Below are 9,404 nucleotides of genomic sequence, written 5' to 3'. Positions count from 1 at the left end.
GTTGCCTCTGTGCTGGACAACCAGCCCTTGACAGACGTGTCCAGTCACATTTCGGTGTGCAGCTCCGTAAGAGAGGGTCTCAAAAGAGCTCAGAAGCCTCACGATGTCTAAAGAAAAGTAGTCATAGCTATCAAAACTGCACTCACTCAACCAATGGAACATCTAAAGATAAGGAGGACTTGAAAATCAACAAGAAAAGTCCAGCAAGGAACATTGTTCCCACTGAGCAAATTCAGAACATCAGCGCCAACCTGTAGATTGAAATTGATGTTAAGGGATGAAAGTAAAAGTCAGTCAATCAGTCATTCTCCAACCCGCTACATCCTAACACAGGGTCACGGGGTCTGCTGGAGCCAATCCCTGCCAGCACAGGGCGCAAGGCAGGAACAAACCCCAGGCAGGGTGCCAGCCCACCGCTGGGCACACACACACAACCACACACTAGGGACAATTTAGGATTGCCAATGCACCTAACCTGCACATCTTTGACTATGGTAGGAAACCGGAGCACCTGGAGGAAACTCATGCAGACACAGGGAGAACATGCAAACTCCACGCAGGGAGGACCCGGGAAGCAAACCCAAGTCTCCTAACTGCGAGGCAACAGCGCTACCACTGCACCACCTTGCTGCCCTGAAAATAAAAGTTTGGCTGAAAATGCAAAGGACATTGGGGTCATACTGTCTGAATCACAAATAAAACATGGAGGACAGTGACACGCTGTGAAGGGCACAATAAAACATCTTCTGTCCAAACGCATTTTCCTGTCCCTACACGTCATTACCAGTGAAGCTCTACCGGCTCTTCTATTTTTCATTTATTTCTCCTCTCATTGATATGAAGTGTCTTCTTAATTCTGCTCACCTTCATCTGCTCCATCGCCATCCTCATCTCCTTCAGTGTCTTCTCTTTCTCCTCAATTCTCCTCCTGATTTCACTCAGTGTCGCCTCCAGCTGTTTCTGTTTGGACACATAAGAGGACACATGGGGGTCTTATCAGAATTCACTTTCAGTTTCACTTACTGTCTGAAGAGCTCAGATAAACCTGACAGAAAATCAAATGAGCAACTAGTGGAAATATAAAAAAAGAAAAACATGTTATAACTGAAGCCCAGAGAAAGTGAACTCCTTTTAAAACTTTATTCAAGACATAAGAAAACAACTGGAAGTTAACTAAATCAAATTTCAGTTATGAAGAAGAGGAACAAATTACTCCATTGTGGGCTACTTTAGGTTGTGAGAGGGGACCACATTAAGCCTCGATTACTAGAGCTGGCCAAAGTGACGGCTGTGAAAACACTGAGGACTGAACAGGTGACTGAGACCATCGATAAAGATGAGCAGGGCCTGCACGATGAGCCAGGGGGCAATAAGCAAGGGTTCAAATCAGCCAGTGGTATACAAACTGGTCATGAAGGAGTGATAAGAGAGCATGCTACAGATGTGGAGGAGAGCTCAGTGCAGCAGAAGGTCATATCATAAATCAAACATGCCATTCTACAGCAGTGGACCACATGTGTCGGTGGGCTACAACAGGGTACATTGATGCACAGGTGTGCTCCAGCAACAGATGTGGTGTGTTGTTCTCTTGATTCAAAGTTGGATGTTCTTCTTGCACACATGGATAGACTGCTGATCTGAGTTTTGGTGGATCCAGTTTTGATTTTAGATGTGTGAACAAGTGGCAACAGTAAGTGCAAGCAGACAGTATAAGAACAATGTAAAGAGTGAGAAGAATCAAACATGCCATTCTACAGCAGTGGACCACATGTGTCGGTGGGCTACAACAGGGTACATTGATGCACAGGTGTGCTCCAGCAACAGATGTGGTGTGTTGTTCTCTTGATTCAAAGTTGGATGTTCTTCTTGCACACATGGATAGACTGCTGATCCGAGTTTTGGTGGATCCAGTTTTGATTTTAGATGTGTGAACAAGTGGCAACAGTAAGTGCAAGCAGACAGTATAAGAACAATGTAAAGAGTGAGAAGCTAAGATCAGGAGCAGAACAGACAAGGTGGGCTTATCAGAAGTGCTCTCTGTGCAACATGCCAGTCCTGGTAAGGCTGTGCAGTTTAAAAAGTTTAACATGAAGCTCAAATTTAAAATAGCGAATGAGCAGGAGAGAAGAGGAACATACAGTACAAGAAGAAAACTCCAAACAAGCATGACGAATCAAAAGTATTGGAGAAACAAAATCAAATAAATAAGACAATAAAGATACAGAGTCAATACCACAATATCAAAAACAGAGTCACATACTAAAAATAACATGCTGACCAAAGGACTATATATATCAAATAAAACTTCAAATCCAAAACATTTAACCAAATATGACATTTAATAAGTAGCGGGAGTACTGAAGTGTATAAATAACTGGAAATGCAATGTGGCTGGACACAACCCACAATGAGACACAAAGACGGACTCTTAGACCTGTTCGGTTTGTCACTAAGACTCCATAAAGCGTCACTGAGCAAACTCTCGCCACCTAACGACTACAGACTATTGGCACTTACGTTTCACACACATCATCAAACCTTTTTTAATGGCAGGTCCTTGACTATATGAATGTGGGAGACCACCTGAGCCCCCACAGCAGTTTGCCTAATGGACAAAGATTGGAGTTGAGGATGCAATTATCAGTCTGCCCTACAAGGAATATCTTCACCAGGCAGGAGGATTACGTGTATGTGTTTTGATTTCTCTAGTGCCTTGAGTACCATCCAGGTGGATGAGCCTATGGTGTCCTGGATATTGGACTATCTCTCGAGCAGACCACAGTTTGTGAGATTAAAGGATTGAGTTGTGTGGGCAACAATGGAGCACCACAAGGAACAGTCATGTCTGCTTTTCTCTTCAGTATGCACAACTTTGATTATAAATAAAACAGCAGATCATGTTACTTGCAGAAATTATCCAATGATTCTGCACTTACAGAGTGTACTGATAAAGGGGATGAGACAGAGGAGAGCGGTCAGGGGGAGAACTTTGTTTCTTGGTGCAAAGAGTATTGTCTGCACCTTAACATCAGCAAGGCCAAGCAACTGGTGATTTATCTTCACCCAAAATCACCCAATATGGGGCCTCACTGTCCGGTCATTATTCAAGGCCTGGATGTACAGTAGAGGTGGTGCACTCCTACAAGTACTTGGTACTCTATCAATCAATCAATCAATCAATCAATCAATATAATCTCTTGCTTGTGTCTGAGGAGTGCCATCACATCTAGCTTACATAGTAACCTCTCGAAGCGGATAGTAAAAGACCTAGGTCTAAAGATATTTGACATGCATATCCAATAAGCTGCTGCTTTCTCAGTATCTGATTAAAAGTCCTCTCCAATTATTTTAGAGATCAGTTCAGCTGCGAATTTCACTAGGTTTGAACTTTCACTATTCTCAGGTAGACCTTCGATTCTAATATTATTCCTTCTGTTTCCATCTTCCAGAGCAGCGTCTGTCTGAGTTTTTTTGCATTCGGAATTGGCAGCTGTTGCTTTTCCATCAGCGGTGGGTGCTAGATTTTTGGCCGTTTCAATTCGAGATGTGAATGCCTGCTTAACATCCTCCAGATGTCTTTTCCATCTGTTAGTTATATAGTGTCATTCTCTCTATTTCTCTATAAAGGAGTCCACCATATCCAAATTATACGTAAAGCTCCAAATTGTACATCATTCACACATTTCTCTCAACACTGACTTTCCAAAGTGTTCCTGGGTAAAAACTCTAATGATGACATCATGTCTTGTGCCCTGTCTCACAAGGATAGACTCCAGCTCCCTACCATCATAGACAAGTACATTTAAACTCCTCAGATGGACGCCAGGATGTCTTTAATCAAACTACTTTTACAAATTTCTTAACTCTTGTTATTTCCTTTGTTTTCATTAAACACTAAACCCCACTCACCTGTTTTTCCTCTCTTTCTGTCTCCAGCTCCACCGTTTTATGCCCACTGTGCCCATTCACCACACACATCACACAGATGCAGGTCTCATCAGTTTTACAGAATATCTCCAGACTCTTCTGATGTTCTGCACAGATCTCCTCCTTCAGATTTCTAACTGGATCAGTGAGCTTGTGGTCCTTCCAGGCCGCTATTTCAAAGTGGGGCTGTAGGTGAGTCTGACAGAAGGAGATCATGCAAGTCAGACAGGACTTCACTGCTCTGAACTTCTTCCCAGTACAGGTGTCACACTCCACATCTCCAGGGCCAGCATAACTTTGAGATGGACAAGGACTGAGTCTCGGCTTCTTTATTTTTTTGATGATTTCATTCAGCACAGTGTTTCTGTGAAGTTCAGGCCTCGTAGTGAAGCTCCTTCTGCACTGAGGACAGCTGCACTCTTGGCTCTGTTCCCAGTAGTCAGTGAGGCACTTCAGACAGAAACTGTGACCACAGAGGATCGAGACGGGGTCACTCAGGGTGTCCAGACACACCGAGCAGGTGATCTCATCCTGTAATCCAAACAGCTGGGCTTCGGCCATCGTCTGTCAGAGGAGAGGCAGACAGAGAGAATCAGTCAGCGAAATGAGGAGATTTAAAGTGAGACCTTAGAGCAGACAAGAGAGGACATTGGAGGACACAAATGTTAGGAACAGAGCTGGGGCATCTGGGTAATGTAACTTAGTTTTATGAGACGTGTATTGTGACAGCACGAGGTGGTCCTCGGCAGACTCAGACAGAAGCTGTTTGTGGTGAGAGGGGTCTGTAATGTGTGTGTGGCAGCTTCACGTTGAGGTGGCATTGCTGTGGGTCTCAGTGGTCAGGTGACCTGATTGCTCATTATGGTCAGCTCAGCTGTTCTCCATTGACATTGAAAGGTGCCTGGGCCAGAGTGCTGAGTAGAGAGGGTCTCTGCCAGCTGAGAAGGCCCAGTGGGGTGAACTGGATAGACGAGTGGAGAACGATGTGCTGTGCTGGAAGAAATGGAGCAGAAGCTGATATCTGCATGAATTTAGACTGGGCTTTATAACTTATTTATCAGTGTTTTAATTGTCCACAAGCACCGCTCTTTAATGTTGATTATGTATTTTGATTACTTATTTATTTATTGCGGTGCACTGCAGTTTGGGGTTAGAGAAGCGTGCCAGGTGGGTGGTGGTGTGATGATGAGCATGCTTGCCTTACACATTTGATTTGTGTTCATATATTGTGATGTGTGAGTCTCAGTACTTTATCAAAAACCCGCTTTATTCAACTTGAAACAGGAACAGCACGGTTAGTTATTGCTGCAGGATGTACCACTCCGCTATACACAGACACAGCCAATGGGCAGAGTCGGGGTCAGGTCAGTGGCCATGATATACTGTTCCCTGCATTTATAACTTCCTGGCATCACCCATCGGTGACAGACGCTTATAGCACAATCTCAATCGGCTCGTAGTTGTGCCGCGGTGCTGCGAACTTGAGGTTGCCTCGGCGACAGACAAGCAGTCCTCCATAGATGCGGCAATTGCGCTTTGGTGTGTCGTCCCATTGGGGGTCACAAAATAATTCAGAAACCTCACAATATTTAATTCTTTCCTTAATTAAAATATTAAGAACAGTTTTGTTCTAATGCAGCAGTGTTAATAATAATAATACATTTTATTTGAAGCGCCTTTCAAAAAACTCAAGGTCACTGTACAATCAGATAAAAAATAAACATTCAATGACTAAAAAAATTAAAATCCAAATAAAACAACACCAGTAGCAATTACAGTGAATAATCAATTTTGAACAGATGAGTTTTAAGATTAACCTGAAATTAGTGAAGGGTAGTCATGTCCCTAAGGTAAGCAGGTAAAGAGTTCCATAAGGAAGGTGCCGATCTGCTAAATGCTCGATATCCCATCGTAGCAAGACGTGCTGGTGGATTATTTAAGTTGATGGAAGAAGAAGATCCGAGCATGCGAGAGGGTTTAGTGACTTGTAGGAGCTGTGAGAGATATGTAGGGGCAAGATTATGAATAGCCTTATATGTAAGGACTAAAATTTTGTAGTTGACCCTAAACTTTATTGGCAGCCAATGAAGCTGCTGAATAACGGGTGTGATGTGATCAGAGTAGGGTGTTTTAGTAATTATACGAGCAGCCGAATTTTGAACAAGTTGAAGTTTATGTAGTAACTTTTGGGGCAGACCAAAGAGAAGTGAGTTGCAATAGTCCAGGCGGGAAGTGACCAAACTGTTGACTAAAATGGCAGTAGAGTGATTTGACAAAGATGGACGCAGGCGATTAATGTTATGCAGTATAACAGAACTAATGTGAGACTGAAAAGACAACGTGCTGTCCAGAATTACACCAAGGCTTTTTATCTGATCCTTACAGGTAACAGATATGTTGTCTATTAATACTGAGCTCTTTAATGCCTTCATAATTGCAAATTTCGTGCCCATAAGAAGCACCTCAGTTTTATTAGAGTTCAACTGCAAGAAGTTAGAAGAAAACCAAGACTTCATCTCGGCAAGGCAATCAGTAAGTGAGGATGGTGGAAGCGATGCAGATGGTGAAGTTGAGATATATAACTGGGTATCATCTGCGTAACAATGAAAGTTTATCTTCCATTTACGAAAAATGACACCCAAAGGAAGCAGATAAATGATAAACAGCAAGGGGCCAAGGACAGAACCTTGAGGAACCCCAGATACTACGGGAGTGGGAGTAGAGGTACATGTGTCCAGCTGAATGAATTGAGTTCTGTCTGTAAGATATGACTTAAACCAGTTAAGAGTAATAAAGTCTTGAATTCCCTTTTACCTTTACAGCTTTAAATGTTCTCTAGTGGGTAAAACTTGGAAAGCTGGCTAATAAACTTCTAAACCCGACTAGCAACAGTTCTGAAGGCATCAGGGATGTCAAGTCTGCCACGTGTGAATATTCTTCACTCCACACTCCACAATGCTTATCCCATCCTGCCCTTGAGGTGGACCTGAGGACTACACCATCATAACCTGATTTTCCAGCCACTGCTTCAACGTCCATATCCATATTTAGAGGTTGTACATCTACAGCTACAGTATGGGGGGTAAATGCCCACCAGCTTCTCTTCTACAGACAGGAACGGCTTAGTGGCTCAGGAGATTCATAACCCCCCTAAACTTTTTGTTTATTTCATACTCTTTTCTTCTCTCTCTATTTCTTTTTCTTGTTTAATGTAATTTGTTTCTAATTTTTACCAATTATGTCTTAAGGCCTCACTCCCATTCTCATCTTTCTTCTCCGACTTACAGCAAAATGTGGTGTCTTAGGAACACAGGAAAGTGAACTAGGAAAAGCAAAATAAGAGAGTGAGTGAAACAGAGAAAGAAAAGAGTGGAAAAAAACAAGAGCACAAAACAAAAAGACAAATGAAAGTAGGCCAGCACTTGTGTGACACACACACACACAGACACACACATTCACCCCAGCAGGGGTCACGAAGTGTCAAAGACACTCATCACAATGATCAAATAAATAACATCACAAACTCCTCACCGCTCAGACTTTCACAAGACTGCAGGATAAAAACTGAACCTTCAGGACCTAAATACAAAAGAGAGACATGGCCGCTGTTAAGAAGGCCTTGCCAACCTCAGATCTGTTCACTAAATAACAAAACTGTGTGGTCCAAAGGAGGCACAAAGCGACATGCAGCTCATAAAATACAAAGCAGACTGCTGTCCCACCACTCAGTTCCCAGCACAGGCCCTGAGACAGATTGGGGTCAGCTGTCATTAAAGACTTGTTTGGTGGGCTCACCAGATCTCGCTTTATTTCTTGTCTGTTCCTCTTCAGCACAGACGGTCTTCAGGTCCTCTTAATCAGGGAAGTTGGACATGAGAAGTTCATCTGGAGAGCCCAACAACAATGAGCTGCCCAGAATGTGCAGAGTGTCATTAAAGGCTTTAGTCATCAAGTGCCTGGGGGTCTCTTTGTGTTTTTGTGTCCAAGCACAACTTGTAACAGAGTTGGACTTTCCAGAGGCTTCACTCCTATGTGATAAGATGAGCTGCAGGGTTACAGTGGCAGACATCACCACTTCTGTCACAGGGCCTGCCTTATTATGGGAGGTATTTTCTGCAAAAATGGAAATGAAAATTTAAATTATATATTATATAATATATAATTATATCTTGATATATATTACATCTCATGCCTAAATCACACTATTTTATGGTACCCATGTTTAAATGATATGTAAGTGTACTCAGTGTAATTCAAATGGCAGGTGGTTGAACATCATGGAGTTGACTGGGATGAACCATCTGGATGTGGTGAGGAGGGACTCGAAGTTCCTGAGGTCCAATTACCAGGAGAGCTCACAGCAGATGACCTGAATTCACTCCCAGACCCCATTGTTCCCTTTCCAGATGCAGTGGCCACTAACTGTAACACCAACAGCCAAATAAAACAAATGCCAGGATAGTCTCAATATTTGTACTGAGGCTCATGTTGTACTTCATTTGTTGTCCCTTAATAGTTAACTTTATGAGATCATCTCACATTTCTCAGTGCTACTCTAGCATTCATTCAGTGTGAACACTGTGATAAAAGTGATGCACTGCATTTGAGATTTCAGAATTTATTAATGCTGTATTTACAACTGTGATAAGATGGCTACTGAATCAAACCTTTATAAGGCAATAACTGAGACCAACTGTTTTAACTGGATAAGGGACGAGGCATTGAGGGGCATATTGAGGCCTGGGCCCACCTACAGGTGTTTCCTAACAAGCTACACCCCATTTACCAACTCTGTTAATGTGAAAAGTCAAAAAAGGACAAAGCTGTACTGCTGAGGGGAACTCCAGTAAAACATCATCTGTGTTTCAGTCACTCAGTCCATATATTACATAATGGAGGGTGTCAAAGTGCTTCATTCTTATTCATTTTCATAACATTTGAAATTGAATCATACAACCCACAGCCAATTCAATTTGTGTTAATGGGGGGGAGGTTTAACAGCAGCACCATATTAAAATGATCATCTCGTCTTTCTTATCCGCTTTTCCATTTCAGGTTTGTGGATTTCCCCTTGGGATTAATAAAGTATCTATCTATCTATCTATCTATCTATCTATCTATCTATCTATCTATCTATCTATCTATCTATCTATCTATCTATCTATCTATCTATCTATCTATCTATCTACCTACACCTACACCTACCTACCTACCTACCTACCTACCTACACAGGCCTGGCCTGACATTAAAACAAAGAACTCCATCATCATGGCAGCCATCTGACTGGCAGGTTAGTTCTCGTCTTCAGACTTTCACAGTGAATTCATTTAGAAGATGAACTTCTTGAGTAAGAAATTGAGAGGCACAAAATGTCCAGTGGGAGGACAACACTCTAGTGACATCTTTGACTCTGTGCTCCTACAAATAGTCATTATTCAAGAGCTCTTGATACTTAGTCTCTATAGTGCCTTTCATT

The sequence above is a fragment of the Polypterus senegalus genome, chromosome 8 (genome assembly GCF_016835505.1).
Source record: "Polypterus senegalus isolate Bchr_013 chromosome 8, ASM1683550v1, whole genome shotgun sequence".
In the NCBI taxonomy this organism is placed as follows: domain Eukaryota; kingdom Metazoa; phylum Chordata; class Cladistia; order Polypteriformes; family Polypteridae; genus Polypterus; species Polypterus senegalus.
This window is presented reverse-complemented; position numbering follows the sequence as displayed.